This window comes from Pectinophora gossypiella, chromosome 9 (assembly GCF_024362695.1).
Source record: "Pectinophora gossypiella chromosome 9, ilPecGoss1.1, whole genome shotgun sequence".
Classification (NCBI taxonomy): domain Eukaryota; kingdom Metazoa; phylum Arthropoda; class Insecta; order Lepidoptera; family Gelechiidae; genus Pectinophora; species Pectinophora gossypiella.
Window position 1 is genome coordinate 3420179 of NC_065412.1, and position 19764 is coordinate 3439942.

A 19764-nucleotide genomic window follows, 5' to 3' on the forward strand; every position below is an offset into this window, starting at 1 on the left:
ACACAGGCACTCAACATTGACGTTATCGTACACGGGTGAAGTCTGACGCCTATACGATTGAAGACTAAAGTAAGACCGAGGGGGGTGGGGTAAACCGAGCTCAGCCGCTGGTGGGGAGCGGAGAGTTGCCGTTCTCTACGTAGTTTTATTCCATATTCTATGGTAAAAGTAAAACCCAACACAACTCTTAATAATAAAATCTACGGTTGACCTGTTTGTAATACATACACATACATACATACATAAACTCACGCCCGTAATCCCTAATGGGGTGGGCAGAGCCACAAGCAATCAAAGACAACTGAATAACTAACTGTTACTGTGTTGTGTAACTGTTTGTAATAAATATTTTCATTTCATAGTCGAGATGAAAAACGGTAGTAGTACTTCAGTTAGTTCCCTCTCCTTTGCTGTCATTATCTGCAGTCCCCACTTTTATGGTGGGTGCTGATTACTTAAACTACGTAAAGGCTTTTTCAAGACTGTTCGCCTTTGGAATAAAACACAGTGTTTGTTTACGAAGATCTTGCTTTTCTTTGTCCTTAAGTCAACATAACGAGTGGTAACTAGACTTAGGTTTACATAAACAGCCTATATACGTCCCATTGCTGGGCACAGGCCTCCCCTCAATCAACCGGAGGGTGTATGGAGCATACTCCATCACGTTGCTCCACTGCGGGTTGGTGGAGGTGTTTTTACGGCTAATAGCCGGAACCAACGGATAAACGTGCCCTCCGAAGCACGGAATCATCTTACTTTTTCGGACAATCAGGTGATTCAAGCCTGAAAAGTCCTTACCAAACAAAGGACAGTCTCACAAAGTGATTTCGACAATGTCCCCATTGGGAATCGAACCCGGACCTCCAGATCGTGAGCCTAACGCTCTGACCACTAGACCACGGAGGCTGACTTATGTTTAAAAAGGACTAAATAAGACTAAAAGTAGTGTTTAATTGTGAATTGTTTCAACTTTTTCGTTTCTTGCCCTTCCTTTTTGCGTTTTGTGTAAAAAAATTAATAAGATAATTATTATAGAATAATATGAAATAATAGTTAATATAACATTGTTGCTTGCGTCACCATTAAATTATCTTTTTCTTTCATAATATTATATTGCTATATCCTTTGTTTAATTTAGTTATTGCGAAAACGACAGACATAGTGTAAGTTCTGCTTCTCTCGTGTGGGTTGTGAGAGCAACGACCGACCTCATCAACCTGTTGTCAGGGATACTATTGAGCTGCAAACGACCCCTGACGTCATGTTAAGGTCATACCATGCTTAAAGACCGCCTGCTTAACATGCCTTATGAACATGTTACGTTTTTGTTACGCCTTACGAACAATGTCCTAACCAAAGTGGCGATTACAAAGTGATTTTTGTGATATAACTTCACAGAGAAGTCGAACAAGAAAGATGTTGGAAGGGCCAAGTGAGCGTGAAACGCGCGTCATACAAGTATGAGCAAATCGCTCATACTTCCACTTTGCACTTCACTCATCCACAAATTCTACGACACACGGAGCTCCGCGATAGTATATTAAAAGTTCCTCTTGTGCATTATCTACAGTAATCTCCAGGGCAAAAAAAACAATCGACTATCGAGATGCCTCATCACAAGACAACTACAAACCTTAGTATGATCGGCTATTTATCAAAAAAGTACTTTTGTATGCATTATCCTACGAAAAGTAATGATAAAATTGCAGCCTATCACATAAATGTACATTGCCGGTAAGGTGGCTGTGGGATTTGAGAAGCAGTAGAGCAATCGTAATTATCTTTTTGCAGAGTAGTAAAAGAGAGTGGGGTTGAACCGGCGACAGTGGTTCTCCTACATTATGCGCGTTAGGGCCTTTGCGTCCTCTATCTTCTAGTCCGTGGGACCTCTACATTACGTACCTCTATATCGTGGGCGCAGCGCTTTATTAGTAGACCACGGGGGCCATTAGTATAATTTAATAATATAACAGTCTATGTTATCATCCCAATCTGAGGCTCTACGTTATTATATGTGGAAAAGTTGTTAATAATGATACAAAGTTAGACAACGTTGTTCTGAATACCTATTTGATAACTTCATATCAACCAACATATTAAATTAGTTTCTAAATAACGGACCCTTAAAAGCTTTCCCTTAAATTAGTTTGTACTGTTTGCTTATTTCTATTCTCATTAATATTACAACCGAGTTTTAAAAGCCATTCTCGTAACGGAGCCTTGCTTTTTCTTCCCGTCCGCATTCAAACTAAATGTTCTCACTTAACATCTTTTTAGCATTCGAGAACTCACTTCATTACAAAGTAACATCACAATCATTATAGTGAAGGCCCACATTTAAGTACCTTTGGACACTTTAATAATTTTACGTACGTACAGTAACTTTCTTCCTCATCTTCTTTCTTTCCTTTTTTTTCTGGAACCTGACAGGGCAGCAGTAACTACCAGTAGTAATCACAGGCGGAGGACAGGAGTTCTAGTACGGCTTTGAAATAGACTACTCTGGGCGCCATCTCAATCGCGTCAGACAGAGTACTGCGGGGAGGAAGGCAGCAAGGAAACTATTCCCTATTTTGCCCTAAATAGTAGTATGTAGAATGCTACACCGACAAGAGCGTGGCTCTTAAATTAGTGATGATGACACTAACTTTCCGCGTGCGAGTTTGTCACCTTTTTTTCCATCCCCCTATGCGGTTGTAACTGGTTACTTCGGGGACGGTTTTCGGGATATAAACTATTTATGTTTTTCTCTGAGTCTCAAAACTATCTTCCTTCATACCAAATTTCATGCAAATCGGTTCAGTGATATAATAAAAGGTACCTTACAGACAGACGAACAGAGTTAATGATAATAACGTTTATTGAAATAAGTTCTTTTTTCGACATATTCCTGTAGATATGCAGCTGAATACGTTTTAGGTTTTTTTAACCGGTCCCATAACAGCAATATATATGGCGTATTGTATTCTTTCTTACATGATGGACAATCTTTAGATTGTTGATTAAAAATCAAAGTTAACTTGCAGCTACTATTGATACAAAGTCCTAAGATAAATAAAATGAACCTTGATACCTTGACGTTGATACCTTGTCACAGTAAGGTTCATTTTATTATTTAGTAGCAGCAAGTTATCTTTGATTTTTGTGGCTGTGCTCACCCTTACATGCGTGAGTTTATGTAAGTATATATATATGTACTCCAGCGTAGGAGCTAGTAGCCATAGGACCTTGTTTGAGATAAATCAGGCTCATATGAAAAACGATCGTTGCTTAAGTCATGTATGAATAATTTTAGCGTTAATATTATGTACGCAGCATGTTGCCAGTTTTGTACCAGATTTTTTTTTCTTTATTCAAATAAGATAGCACGCGATTAGGTCCATTGTACGAGTAAGTCAGGTTTAGATTATCTACAACACGGATATCAAAGAACTTTATTACAAGACTGCTAACAAAAAAGCCCTTTTATTCTTTGTGTAGTTTCTCTATTTCTTTCAAAGTGTAAAAAAGCAGTTTTGTTAAAAACTAGCTTTTTCGTAACAGCTATAACATTTTCATAACTATGTTTCCAATTTAACGTTTTAATATAATATTATATTTTGTTGTACTAACTATTTAAATATAATAATGTATTTTAATATGTTCTTAGTGCAATAAATAGTTTTCATATTGTATTGTAAGAAACTGAGTGGGATAATCTACACCCGATGTAGATTTTTCACGTTTATTTATTTATATTTCCTTATACATAATATTGTGTAGTATTTTGTCTCTACATAACTGCTACATATTGATCAAATCAAACAAATTAATTAAATTTATATAAATGTGAGTAGAATGGAACGTAAGATTGGTAAGAAAGTAAGAAAGAATACTATGGAAGAATAACGAATGGGAATTTGGTTGTTTATGGTATGAATTTATGGTTGATGAATGCGATGAAAGGAAGTTTAATATTGATTTTAATATAAGTAAGAGGTTGTCTATGATTATTAGGGTTGGAAGTAAAGGTGTATTTGTTTTTTTGTAAAAAGTAGAAAATGAAAGGAATGATGATAAATAAAGCATCCCTTTTAAACTCCATATCCCTATATAGTAACCCTGACACCTGGGTTGATTGTGTTGGTTATTCACCTCACAACCCACACGATAGAAGAAAAAGAAGATTCCATATCCAGTCCAAACTTTTAGGTTTATTCCGTGATAGTTCCCATGGTGTGAGACAGCCTTAGCTATTTAAAATTCTTAAAAATAAAGTCATTCCACAGTTACATGACTAGAGACGGTTTCGAAGAAGCGACACAGCTACTAAATATGACTGGGTCACGACAGGGCTGTTTTTGCTTCATTATCATACAAATTACAATTTGTTGACTTTCCTTTTGCCCCATTTCAAAGCGGTAAGTCTGCTTCAGGAAAGGGTGTTCTGACGTTCCCAGCATACTTAGTGTCTCATATTTTTTGTTTAGGTGCCATCAACTTGGAAGGCTCTTTCGAGTTTGACTGTTTGATGTCAAGTTCTGACGGAGGTTGGCAGGTAATTGGCGAATTTTGTGAGTTGCGCGTCTAGCCTCGGCGAGTAGAGAAAGTATGTTCTTTACCTTGAAAGTTTTGATTGATTTATCATCTAATTTTATATCATAAAATATGGCTAGATGCTGTAGCCGTTTCCCCGTCTATAATAATCGACCCAACTGTGTTAGTGAAAGCACATAATAACGGGTTCTTACCGCGTTTAACGTAGGAATATGAGACTCCCGATATTTCGACACTGTTGCAAGTGCCATGATCACGGGATGTGTGTTTTAATTATGACAATAACCGCGTAAACTTAAAACAATGTGTTAGTGAAAAATTGAATTTGAATTTGGAATTTCAAATGTGACTACTTACTCACGTCAGTGTAACAGAAAGCTCAGTGAAGTGTGGGTACTTTGTTCATCTTGCGATGTATGTACCTCTGACTACCCCATTGGTATATTGTCGTGAGCTTATGTTATGTTAGAACATGGTTCTTAACCGTTAATATTTTAATAACTTGTACAACCCTTTTCAAATCAAATCAAATATACTTTATTGCACGCAAACAAAACGCACGAACATTTAGCAACAGTACAAATGTGCGGCCTTGGTTGCTCTGAAGCAATTTCTTCCAGGCAATCACTACCGGAGGGGTTAAAAAAGGCCACATCGAAGCAATTCATCTAAAAAATAATATTATGTAAATTTGACATTTGCGCATATAAGTAACTGCGCAATCCAAATGAATGTCAATTAGCAGTATTGCTGTTAGGTGAATTGTTTCAATTTTATTTTTAATAATGGTAGGTGTCGCCATGATTTTAAGATTAAAATGTTTTTTCAATTAGTGTTGGCTTCGGTCCCACACACACCTTCCAAAAGTCTCGGACTCCATAATTCCTGAGTTACGGAAACGACATACAAATAATAATAATAGAAATCCAAAATGGCTGCCGTAATATTCAACTCAAGTTGGAATTTATTATTTCTTACGTCAATAATAAGAACCAATAAAAGTCAAACAATTTAGAAAGCTCCCCTGAACGACATTCGTGGCGTAAACCCTCTATTAAATTCAGTTATATTAAATTTATTATCAATTTAGAAAATTGGTGTCATCTCCATATCAAAGTGTTACGATCTCAATCGTAATCGTAAACGGAAACGTAATTTTCACTTGAACCGTAAAAAAGCGCTAACAACTTGTCTTGACCATTCCGTTTTTACGTAGTCTTTATTGCTAGAGGATTATTCTCAATCTATTTTTCGTATTTTTTTTTATCGAAATCGTGTAAGTGTCTTACAAATATGGCGCCCAATAAAGACAGCATGCCATACCATTTATATTTCGTAAGACAAGAAGATCTTAGACAAGAAAGCCAAAATTGTCGTAAAGTTCGTTTAAGTAGTCTTACAAAATACAATCTGAATAATACTTACGCAACGTTTACATTATGATAATCAAATGACTTTAGGGAACGAATGTCTGACGCTAAGTGAAAATTAGTAATTTTGCAGTGGGCTAATATTAATAATCAATTGTGCTCTGTCTAATAAAATATAAGTACATGAAAGTCTGTTTAAAATTTAGTAGCTTAAAATACAGCTTGTTACTAAAAGTCAAAGCGAACGAAAATATATTTTATAATCCGGTACGACTTAATGAGAGGTTACGTTTCGAGTGATTCGAAAATAATGTACCTACTCGTATTGAATATACACTTATATACTACTCGTATTGAAATTTTAGTATGTTCTTAATATTACCGCCGACCGAAAGTGATACACATAAGACTGATCCAGAAAATAAAAAAATAACATTAATCGAGGTTAAAAGTATTTTCTGTAATGAAAAAAAATCCACACGGAAATAATGCTATTTGACTTTTAATAATTATCGTGATAAGTTAAAAAAAAATATCGAGAGCGATTTGCTTTCGCAAAATTGTCGACGTGTTTATTTTAGAGTTTTTCCCAGGGTCAGTTTAAATAAAATATTTTTACTTTGTATATTTTATCTTGAAAATAAACGTTCTAAATAAACAGGATGATTTTTGCGCCACGTTTCAATCACAAATAAGTCAGGGTCAGTTCAACTGGACTAGAAATTCAAAAATGCATGTAAATTATATTATTCGGAAAAAAAGCATTACCGGGTGGGAGCCTTCAGCGCTTTCTTTTGTCCGGCCAAGTGGTTAATCCCATTTGCGACAAATCACGTCAAAACAAACAACTCTCGTCATCATCATCACGTCATCCAGTTTCCCTTTTCGAAAGGGTCTAATTAATACTCGTTTTTAGAGTAGTCTTACCAGTTGAACTACTGGGAATTTCCTTCCCAATAGACTTACTAAATAGTAAGACTTCGCTTTTCCCATTATTTTTTTACAAAAGCACCTGGCAGTTGCAAAGAGTTCCAAACATGTGAAGATTTTTTCAGAAGTACCCATGTGACATGCAATGTTCATAATTTTCTCATTGTCTCATCATCACTAATTTAACTACTACCACTACTATTTTATTATTATTTTTATTCTCCATGCTACTTTCAAAGAATAAAATAAAAAAGTTCATCCCGTCTAGGTCTGGAAAGATCTGAACTTAAACAAATTCGGATTCAGTGGTTTAGTAACAGAGATTTTGTTTGCATACGTATTAAATTCTCCAATCAAGAGGAAAAATATTAACCATTCATTTTCTATCCCTGATCACACACTCATGGAGCGGACAAAAGCTGGCGCAATCAACGGTTGTTCATTTGACATACAACCTGCTAAGATTGAAAATCTTTTTTTTATTTAATTTTTTACACGACTTCGGCGACGGCAGTCGCATCTGTAAAAAACTGGACCTGTCAAATCTTCAGGTTAGGTAGGCGGACCCTGTGAAAAAACGGTATAATGCCAGGGATATGATGAAACTACGGCGAAGCAAAAAAGAGTGTTATGTTTATGACCGTTATAATATATAACCTATCAGAATGTAACAAATGTGATGTCACTAGAAGCTCCTTTATTGTCCGCTGGTTATAGGCTATGTTACGTCACGCTAAATTCAATATGGCGCCCTCTAGAGGACATTAACTGAGGACGAAAAATAAATTATTTTTCAAAAAGTAAAGTGTTGGGTATCAGATGAACAGGCTTTATTCGAACATTCGAAATATGTACATATTAAAAGCTTTTTACTAGATTTACTGGCATATTACTTCGTTTTAGTTTTCAAACTTATATTATTTCTTATTTCTATTGTGGTTCTTCACTCATTGCGTCATATAAGAAAATTGGTCCACTGTAGGACGACAGCTAAAAGCTCCGAAGGAGAGAAACGTCGACCACACTGGCGGGGTCGGTATCTGAACTTTGTTGTCGCTTCTAACAATTATATATTTGGATGAAGTACCCATACATTTGAACACTGTTACTGTCGCCTTTTGAAATGGTAGCAATTTTAAGAATTAAAAACTGGACCTGTAAAACCTTCAAGTTAGGTAAGCGGACCCTGTGAAAAAACGGGATAATGCCAGGGATATGATGATGATTTGGATTTATCTTTTAAATTACGTGTGTTAGCCGACGTATTCATGTCAAATGTTTGACAACTTAACAAGCTCGTATGTCGCTAAACTTACAGTCAATTCCCATATTAAAAGCGGTTCGTTCAAACCTCCAGCGATTAATACTTCGCTCTAATCTACGCGCTGCAAACGTTCCATTACATGATAGGAGCGCCGCGTCGTTCCGTTCTAACATCGATTACTTAAAAACATTTATAGTAAACTATCATAAAACTGAAAGCTTCGCGCTGTTGTTTTTAGGAAAGATTTTATTACATTTATATTAAACAGTTCAAATACGTATAGATTTGAATATAAAAAAATATAGTAACGATACAGTACGATATAGTATCGCTTTAAGCGATAAGGCCGCCATTTGCCACGTTTAAGAGTCTTTTTGTAATTATTTCTTTTTATATTGGTGCAATAAAGTGTATTTGTATTGTATTGTAATAACCCTCAACTACAATGCCAGTCGTGCGGCCACAGAAACGCTGTTTGAATCATCTGATAAAAATGTAAAGGCCTGAGATGGTGATGATTGTATTGTAACGGCAGCTATTTAATTTATAAGTAAACTTATTTTGTAATTTTGTTCTCTTTGGCATTTTTTATTGCATGTTATAAACCCCTAATACGTTTTTTTATGAAGTTTCCGGGGTATCACAGCCTCTGTGGTCTAGTGGTTAGAGCGTCAGGCTCACGATCTGGAGGTCCGGGTTCGATGTCCTTTGTTTGGTAAGGACTTTTCAGGCTTGAATCACCTGATTGTCCGAAAAAGTAAGATGATTCCGTGCTTTGGAGGGCACGTTAAGCCGTTGGTCCCGGCTATTAGCCATAAAAACACCTCCACCAACCCGCATTGGAGCAGCGTGGTGGAGTATGCTCCATACCCCCTCCGCTTGATTGAGGGAAGGCCTGTGCTCAGCAGTGGGACGTATATAAGCTGTTTATGTAATGTATGTCCGGGGTGTGCGGGGTTTAGCTATTCATTTTGCTATTCATAGCAAAAGAGCACGTAAAGTTATCATCCACACGATGTATTTCAATTTTCCCACAAATCCTCGTATAATCACACGGCTGACAGGCTATTACATGTACACACACGGACCAGCGGAAGTCGTCAAAACTCACACGCCGAGGCAACCAATATCCGTTGTGCTTTGACGCGCCCCGTTTTCAGCCCGTATTATCACTTACAAAGGCTGTTTTTATTTAAACTTCTAAAAATTTGGAGTCAGAACAGTGATATAAGTATCTTGGAGGCCTTTTTATCAGAACCTACGAGCAGAGAATCATATTTGATTTATGTTTTTATTCACAACATCATCACATCTTAGGCTGTTGTGGGTGGGGGCATGAATTAAATATGATTTTTATATGTCCTTTGTATATGTTGTTGTGCAATAAAGTATTATTGATTGATTGATTTTTATCAGTTTTAGTCAGTAAAACAGAGGGATTGTGTCCTGTAACATGATGGACTAATGTTATGGGCGATAGGCTGATCCCTTATCACCATAAGGTTAATCAAATCCAGCTTAAGACATCGTATCAACAGTGGCTGCAAGTTGTCTTTGATTACTTGTGGCTCTGCCCACCCCATTAGGGATAACGGGCGTGAGTTTATGTATGTGTATGTGTTTAGTCAGTCTTGATCGATGGGGCTGGCATAATTAATTTTGTTAAAAGCCCTTAAGTAAATAAAAGACCGAAAAAAAGGTTTTAAAAGGAACGGTGAATGCTGATGACGCATTTGAAACCAGGATAACCTTGGAACCGGGATATCAGGAGTAAATGCGGCTGTAAGCTTTATCAACGTACGCTGTAATTAGACCCAAACCTAAATATTAAATGGAAAATAGGTATTACTATAAGAATAAATTACTATACTTAACTATACTCTCAATCCTCAATTAATAAAGTAATGCCCCCGCAATAATTTTGCGTATCTTTTTTTCTGTTGGATCGATTCCTGCATTATAATGATGATGAACCATCTGGGAACCAATAATAGGCAGGAAAATTACTGAAATTGTATTAGAATTTTGTTTTTCTAGATCATCTAGGGCCCTTTGCTGAGGTTTTTCTTGCAGCTACTTTTCCTAAGCTAAGTTGTAAGAAGCTGCAGTAGCTTTAGGCGGATGAGACGTTCGACAAAAATATTTTTAATTGTATATTCCCAGATGGTTCATCATCATCAGCCCATTAACGTCCCCACTGCTGGGGCACGGGCCTTCCCTATGGATGGATAGGGAGATCGAGCCTTAAATCACCACGCGGGCCCAGTGCGGATTGGTGGTCATTAACGACTGCTAATGCAGCCGGGACCAACGGCTTAACGTGCCTTCCGAAGCACGGAGGAGCTCGAGATGAAAACTTTTTTTTTGTGGTCACCCATCCTATGACCGGCCTTTGCGAAAGTTGCTTAACTTCAACAATCGTAGACCGAGCGCGTTTACCGCTGCGCCACCGAGCTCCTCAACAAACATAAAAATAGACGAGCAATAATTTCGAACGGTCTCAATAGCGGTACACATATCATTCACCCTTTCACATCCATCCATTTCATTATGAATGAATAGTTCAAAGCGATATGAAGTGCGACCACATATTTACATGGAGATTAGAATGTCCAGTGGTCAGCAATACCCTGTCAGTTTCATAAACTAGGATTAGAATTTGTTTGAGTATACGTATTCGGTTTATTTTTCAGATTCGAAAGGATGCTCGTGGGTTCTTTATTGCGGGTATTACATAAGTATGTGCGTATTTTTAGATCTTCTGAGAAAGTAATAAAGTTGAAATGATATACATTTTTATTCAGATACCTTTTTTTAGAATGTTGTAATGATGGTTATCTGGAAGGCCGCCATTTGCCATGAGACTAGTTAAGTCTCCTTTGTAACTATTTTCTTTAGTTCTGGAGCAATAAAGCATATTTGTACTGCATTGTTATGGTTTTATTCACTTACACAGTTGGCTCGATCGTTATAGACGGCGATACGGCTCACTATCACTGTCACGTTGGTCTAACGGAAAGCTCAGTGAAACGTGCGTATTTAATTCATCTTGCGATGTATGTACCCACCTCTGCCTAGTCCAGCGTCTTCTAGTTAGCATTATTGTCGTAAGCTTGTATAATGTTATGAAATAATCATGATGATAAATTCATTCTTCATAAAACCATGTCGCAAAAACACTGTTTTTCTTTTCTGACTTATTATAGATGCCGCAGATGGCATTAACTACTTCTTCGGACAAATGGGGAGCGCTAAAGTCTGTCACCCAGTCTGATAGGTACATAATTTCAGTTAAAATAAGTTTCTTAAATTGACACTAACCTGGAATCGAATCCATACCCTTAAAACTGGCTGAGGAGTATAGCTGTTGCCATACCAAGACCACTGAGAGCTAAATCTTGACCAGCAGTGAAAAAGAAAAGTTATAACGTGATAAATAACCCCACTTTGCTAAGTCGTGGTGAGAAACATTAGCGAGTACTTGCACAGATTTACTGCTCCTTGTCACAGATTATAGCGACGGATATTTCTAGCTAGAGCTTGCTTCTCATCTTGTGGACTAACGTAAACTATCAAACTGAATGAGCATACTCCAGCGTACTTCTCTTCAAAATCTTCCACGAGGCTACGAGTCAAGGAGTGGAATTCTCTGCCGTCTTCCGTATTTGCGAATGCATAATATAACCCGTGTGCTTTCATCGCCAAAGTGAACAGGTACCTTTTGGGCGAGCTCGCTCCATCTTAGGCCTCGTCAATGCCTTCGGCCAAGTCTGGAGCTAAGAGCAAACCCATCAAAGATAAAAGAAGATTCTGATTTGGCGCCTAAGTTGCCTATCTGACTAGGTATACTACAATTGTTGTCTTTAATGGAATCACTCCTATGTCCTCAAATATATTGATTTCCGGTGTACAAAGAACTAGCCTTATATAAAAAGATTCCTCACTGACGTTCAAAATGTACTTTTACATAGTTTTGAAACCGTAAATGAAACTTTGTAAAAAAGGCTGTAATTGTCACATCACACCTAACATTAAATTATTTATAGCATCACGACAGAATCCTTGAATGGGTAGGCAGAGGTAAAAAAAAAACAAAAAAAAATTAAAAGAACATTAAAATTAAAAATTTTTTTTTTTTTTTGAAGATTATTTAATTTTTATTAATTTTTATTATTAATTTTATTATTATTTTTTTATTATTACTTAATTAATTTTATTAGGGGGATTCAAATTGTATGTTTCAGGCCTATGTAATAGAGGGCGAACCTGTTGCCATTAACCGGGTACAAATCCTGAAAACCACGTGCTATCAATTATCTTTGTTTTAAACATGAATTCTAATTCATATAGTTCGGGCCTGACTCGGGATCCAAACCTGAAATACAAGGATGTAAGTCACGCATTCTCAGAACAGAGCTATATCACAGATTCCGTAATGGATCCCTATTCCGTTTCCACGTCTGTCTACCTAACCTAGAGATGTGGCAAATCCAGTTCCGGTTAGAAAATTCAGTCCAATACAGGGTGCTAGTGACATCGTAACGAAAACTTTGAGTATTGTGTCAGACCATTTTTCCGTCGCAAAAGTATGGAACTGATTTTTTTTTAAAAAACACTAAAACTTTCATGAATTTTCCGACAGGAAATTCCACTTGATATCAACTCAGAATCATGGTCTGAATTATCCCCCTCAGTATTTGTTACGATGTCACTAACAGTCTGTACAGGCAAACCAAATGTAAGCCTCAATAGACTATGGTGATGAAGAGATCGCTAACATTTGTCGAGATTTACCGCTTGTTGCCTCAGGTTATGGCGACAGACATTCACAGCTACGGTTAGCTTTTGGACTAGCCTCGCTCGTAAAAGTGAAAATATTGCCGCGAAGTTCCATTTGAAACGGAAAAAACTAACGTTCTGAATCTCCGTTCATTCAATTGTGACTTGGCAACTGTTGTGGTTAGTTTTAGTGGGTGCTATGGCATTCTGATTTTAGCTTGATTTATCAGTTTTTATTTGCTCTGTGCGATGATCTTTTGTTTTCGGAGGTATTATGTAACAAAAAGGCATCGAGACAAACCTATGCGTTGCCTGTATGCCATTTTCTGTAACATTATTTAAAAACCGTAATTTGGCTGGCTAATACTGGCTTGCAAACGATTATTCCTAAACATTCCTATATTCTTAGTAATCATCAACCTTATATTATACTTAACAACAGCCTCCGTGGTCTAGTACCCTTTAAAAAAACTTTATGTAGTACGTGACGAATATTATACAGCGTTAGTGACAACGCATCGTAACGAGTACTGAAGGGGATGATTTAGACCATGGTTCTGAGTTAGTTAAGTGGAATTATCCATCATAAAATTCATGTATTTTTGTGTTTTGTTTATATTTCCACTTGACCTTGACTTAGAATCATAAGCCGAATCATCCTCCTCAGTATTCGTAACGATACTATTTACGCCCCGTGCAAGTACGTACAGGTAACCAAACAAGTACTTATTGGTGTTAGTGACACCGTAACGTATACTAAGGGGGATGATTTAGACCATGATTCTGAGTTGATATCAAGCGGAATTTTGTGTCGGAAAATTCGTTACAATTTTAGTGTTTTACATACATACATAAACTCACGCCCGTAATCCCAAATGGGGTGGGTAGAGCCACAAGTAATCAAAGACAACTTGCAGCCACTGTTGATACGAAGTCCTAAGATGGATATGATGAACCTTATGGTGATAAGGGATCAGCCTATCGCCCATAACATTAGTCCATCATGTTAGAGGACGCAATCCCTCTGTCTCTGTGTCTGTCAATTTTAGTGTTTTATTTTAAATTATATTCAGTGCCATACTTTTGCGACGGAAAATTCCTCTTGATATCAACTCAGAATCATAGCCCGAATCATCCTTCAAACTTTTCGTAACGATGTCACTAACACCCTAATAACTAAAAAAATCGCAATTACAACACTACCGCAGTGTTGTTATGGGAAAAAAAACATTAATCGGTGTAATTATGTCTATTTGTCAAGTTGTAGGCAGAAAGTATGATGTTACTCACTTACAATTTAGCGAGCTTGTTTGCATTAAAAACTTTCCAGTTTGAACTTAATTGACTTGGAAACTTAATTTCAGTAAGCACTTAAACTAAGACTAATCCCTAAAGTTCTAACTAGTTTGTCATAAAAATTAATATTCTTTGTCATAACTTTGTTTACTTAGAAAAATTTTAATCAAAAAAATTACCTTGAATGATAAAAAATGGAGTCAAACTGTATTTTGTTCAAATTTTGAATAAATTTGTACCTATCAAAATAGTGTTACTAGCTGATACGGAGTTAAAGATGCAGAAAGTAAGTTTCCTAGTGATAAGCGGTAACATAAGGGAAACAAATTAATACCGAAATTAACAAATACGAAATACAAAAACGTCCTATCTCGCAGGCGTTTTAAGAAGAGATAAAGACAGTCGTGATATACAGACACATAATATCTCGCAGGCGTTTTAAGAAGAGAAAAAGACAGTCGTGATATACAGACACATAATATCTCGCAGGCGTTTTAAGAAGAGAAAAAGACAGTCGTGATATACAGACACATAATATCTCGCAGGCGTTTTAAGAAGAGATAAAGACAGTCGTGATATACAGACACATAATATCTCGCAGGCGTTTTAAGAAGAGATAAAGACAGTCGTGATATACAGACACATAATATCTTGCAGGCGTTTTAAGAAGAGATAAAGACAGTCGTGATATACAGACACATAATATCTCGCAGGCGTTTTAAGAAGAGATAAAGACAGTCGTGATATACAGACACATAATATCTCGCAGGCGTTTTAAGAAGAGATAAAGACAGTCGTGATATACAGACACATAATATCTCGCAGGCGTTTTAAGAAGAGAAAAAGACAGTCGTGATATACAGACACATAAAACATACATAATACTTAGTTTTTACTATCTAAGGCGATTGTACCTCTATAAGACAATATACAATTCGTATTTATGAATTTGAATTAATGTTTGAATCATAGATGATTCATATCACGCGGCTTCCAAGATTTGTACCCGGCTGATGACAATAGGCTCGCCTCCTTTATTACATAGTAATCTGTTCTATCGTGTATCATGTGTCAGGTGAAGTACCAACCTTATCAACCCTGGTGTCGGAGTTACTATTGAGCCGCCAAAGGTCCCTGACCAACGGCTTAATGTGCCTCCCGAAGCACGGATCATCTTAATTTCGGACAATCGGGTGATCAGCCTGTAATGTCCTAAACAAACTAGGGCCCTTTGTGATATGTCCCCACCGGGAATAGAACCCAAGACCTCTGGATCGTGAGCCCAACACTCAACCACTGGACCACGGAGGTCATTACATAGAACTTAAAAATAGCAGGGGAGGCGTGTACATCACTGCATACCCCTTCGGGTATACAGACGTGATCCAATGCTACTTTTGGTTATATTTAGAATAAAAAACATTTTTTTAACAGAAATGTTAAAAAAAAATGTTGAGCATCTACAACTAATGTAAGTGTCCTAACATAAACAGGAACTTGCCCTAACAATGGTTAATGACAATGATGCTAATTCCTGCAGACGCCATCTAATTTTATTTTAAGTTATACATATCCTTTTCTCATCCACTGAAAAGGAAAGGGACGGGTAATCGACACGCATAAAATTTATGGAACACACGTCAATTTTAAGCAGAAATCCAATAACCCGACAGAGTTAAGTAAACAGCACGTCTACCATTTGCATACCAGCGACATGCCTATTTTATTCGCCCGGGTCATTCATTGATTTTAAAATTAATTGGTTGACAATCATCCGTCCTTTTCCGTTTCGGCGGATAAGAAAATGACGGGTATGACTTTAAATAAAATTAGGAGGTGTCTGTAGGAATCGCGGCCAGTATCTTTGCCTTACAATGAAACCAGACCCAGACAATATTTTGAATTTGTCACAAAGTAAATTTCAAGCTCGTGTGAAGCTGAACTGCAATTTATATAAAAATGCTTATTATAAGATTACTTGAATAATAAAAATGCCTGGTATTAAAATATGTGTTCCTTTAATTATTAAATAACTTATAATATATACTATACTACCTATATTGATTTAAAAGATGTGTTCCTATTACAGTTTCTTGACATTTCTTCCCCTCAACCATAAGACCTTGCGAAATAACGTAGATTCAAAAATTACATATTGACCTTCAAAAATTTTATCTATGATAATTACGTTGAATAAATGATTCTTGACTTGAAAACATACATTCAGAGAAAATCACAGCAGAATGTGATTCTTCAAAAAGCGCCTTAGATGGTTTTCACAATAAGGCGATTATATAACGCACTCTTGCTAACTCACTGATTGTAGCTACGTTATGACTTAAGTTCCTACCAACATCTTCACTTTCAATATAACCACGTCATTCGTCCATCATTAGAGAAACACAATTTCATTGGCGGCGGCGGCGCGTCAGCATTCACATGATCAAGCGATCAGATCGCGTGACCTCATCGCGTGTTAGCGTGATCATGATCACATTGCGTGCATGTTTTCACTTCAACTCGCTCAGGCTTTCTTGAGTGCTCAATAAGAGGCACACGCGAAACTAAAGAACTTGTAATATAACTAGAACAGGCCTAAAGTTCATTTTCCCCTGAGAACGGCCATATAAAATGCATTGCCACTCGTTCGGTGATTAAATCTGAACTGGAAAAGTATGGATTTATTGTTATAACCTGTTATAGATGGTGGTGAAAACGCGTAAGTTTGAATAGCTTTTGGATTAGTCAATAGTACAAATCAATTTCGTTATCGTAAGCATTCAAATAACGTAACTTGTAGCCTGTGCTTTTGTAAATTAAATAGTAATAGCAGTTTGGCGTATTTTGACATAATAAAAATGAATGTTGTTGATGAGTGAATGTTGGGTATGGCAGAAGAAGCATGAAAGTAGGATCAATGCCGTAGAAATGAGGTCTTTGCGTAGCATCTGCGGTGTGAAGTTGAGTGATAGAGTGAGAAACAGTGTGATAAGACAGAGATGTGGTGTAAAAGACGATATAGTGACTAGGATTGAGAAGGGAATGTTAGGTTGGTTTGGACACGTAGAGCGGATGAAGGATAATAGAATTGCATAAGCGGTATATAAAGCGAAAGTTGATGGTAGGGCTGGTAGAGGAAGACCGAGAAGGACTTACGATGACCAAATTGGAGATGTCATTAGAAAAGGTTCAATACGATCTACTCTGAACCGGCGTGCGTGTATGAAGCGATTGATGAATGTGGAGGAAGCAAGGGAAGCGTGTCAGGATCGAAACAAATGGAATTCTATAGTCTCTGCTTACCCCGGTGGGAAATAGGCATGAGTTTATGTATGTATGTGTGACATAATAAAGTACAGCAATTCGCTTTGTCAATATAGTTACAAAATTAATTTGAAACTTGATGAACGCAATAAAGTACTGCTATTTGCTCTTTTAACGTAGTTATTAATTAATACGAAACTTGATGAGCGGGACAAACGTCAAAGCGGCCATCATAGAGTGCTGGTTGAGTCTATTCATTGGAACGCTATTTAAGTTCTATAAGCACAAGTTAAAACAAACATATCTTGAAGGCGTCGCTTCTGTTGAATTCCAAACTTGAAGTACATCCACGCTCTATTAGTTACAACTGAGATGAATTAGAATCTGTACAAAGTTTAGATTGGGCTATTATACCAGCTCGCTTTTACAATCTGTTGCGAGTTTCTCGATTATTTATCTAACTTGACTAATTAATGTTGTAGAATGTCTTGGTAAACTTGTCGCCTGCATCACTGTACAGAGAATTAATTTGTTAATTAAATAAAGCTTGTTGGTGCACGTTGTTGACGACTTGTGGCTTTGTCTTATTGTGTAAAGATTATTTGGAATTGACAGGGTACCAAACCTCACCTTTTGACCCTAATTATACAGACATATTTTTAAATTGAAATTCAAAGATTTATTTTTATTTTATTTTATTAATTCGGAGTACCAACACCTATGAACAGTGTACAGTGAATGCTTACGAATTCAATTAAAACAAAGCCATTTAAAGGTACTCGCAAATAAAAACATATGATGTTACAGACTTATCATCTAGGAAGTTAAGAAACAGTGTAAATAATATTCAAGTATTAATTGTTGCGTTCACACTGGGACCAAAAAAGTTATTAATAAAGATACGTCTTATCTCTGCAGCTTTTATACAAAATAGATCTAGATCTTTGTGTTCTTTAGCCAGCTCATTTAATAATTTTGTAGTTCTTAAGAAAAACGAATTACTACGGTAGTTTGTGCGATACATCATGATAACCGTGATAATGTATCATAAAAATCTGTGATAGCCTTATTTTGAGAACGCGTGGCTAACATCGTAGTTTCAATACTGGTTTGAATCCCGGCTCGAGTTCTAAACCACTGAATTTGACTATACGAGATTGAATTTCAAGTTTGGATCATAAGAGAATTGATACCACTTGGTTGTAATATGTGCAATAATAAACTAGAATAGAATCTTCTGGAGCTAACAAAGAAACCAAACCAAAGCCCTTGTACGGGCACGAGCATTAATATGTATACACTTTGGTACCATATCACATTAACTTTTTGACAAATTGAACTGTAAGTCTCACTAAATGTCAAATATGTTAGTGCGACACAGTCCTAAAGTGGGTACATTATATTGCTCATGACTGTACCAAACAAATTGTTGTTGTGAAAAATAACATAGGTACTCATTGATCCGAATGTTACCAAAAATGTAAGCAGTTATTCCTCCGAGGCTGTATATTTAGCTAAGTTACCAAACTCCAACTATAATTAACACTCCTACGATAGACACCAGCAGAATAATTGCGACAATTTTAGCTTCGCGACATTCTACTGCATGGCAATGCAAGACGGAAGGGGCGCGTCACAGGGACTGTAACCTAGAACCTTACAGAGGGCAGCAGTAACTGTCAATACTATTCAGAGGCAGAGGACAGATAGATAGATAGATAGATAAAATACTTTATTGAGCACAATGGACACAAAATACAGAGATAAGGACAACATATACAGAAAAGCACAACAGGCGGCCTTATTGCTCATGCAGCAAATGGACAGGAGTCCTAGTACGGCTTTGAAATAGACTTCTCTGGGCGCCATCCCACTCGCGTCAGAGTACTGCGAGGCGGAAGGCAAGAGGGAAACCACTGCCCTATTTTCCCCTAAAAAGTAGCATGGAAAATGCTACACCAACTAGAGCGTGGCTTTTAAATTAGTGATGTGTATGGGGTGTGGTAAGTGGTATAATGACTGGGTAGCTGTGCATCGCCAATAGATATTTATAGACATATTACAGACGACATAATACCAGTCTTTTACGACATGTCATCTACGCTTTTATACAAAACTATAAAGACTGGGAAAGAAAAGTATTTCACAGTCCAGCAGTTTTCTGTATATCTTCTTCGTCGTGAGTTATTTTAAATTGGCCTCAGATGGCGTTCACTACTTGGTCGGATAAGTGGGGAACTGAGCGTTCTTACCAGATAAGTGACTATATAATAGCGTCTTGCAAAAGCCAGAAAGGACCGACGAGGTAGCTGCAGTGGCCTCTAA

The 19764-nt window shown here is 36.9% G+C and overlaps 1 protein-coding gene across 4 annotated transcripts in view; it reads right to left on the reverse strand.

Annotated features, from left to right (window-relative positions):
* Window positions 1-19764, reverse strand: part of LOC126369383 (ecdysone oxidase-like) — a 169889-nt gene that overhangs the window by 96702 nt on the left and 53423 nt on the right. The gene's annotated exons all lie outside the window — the stretch shown is intronic.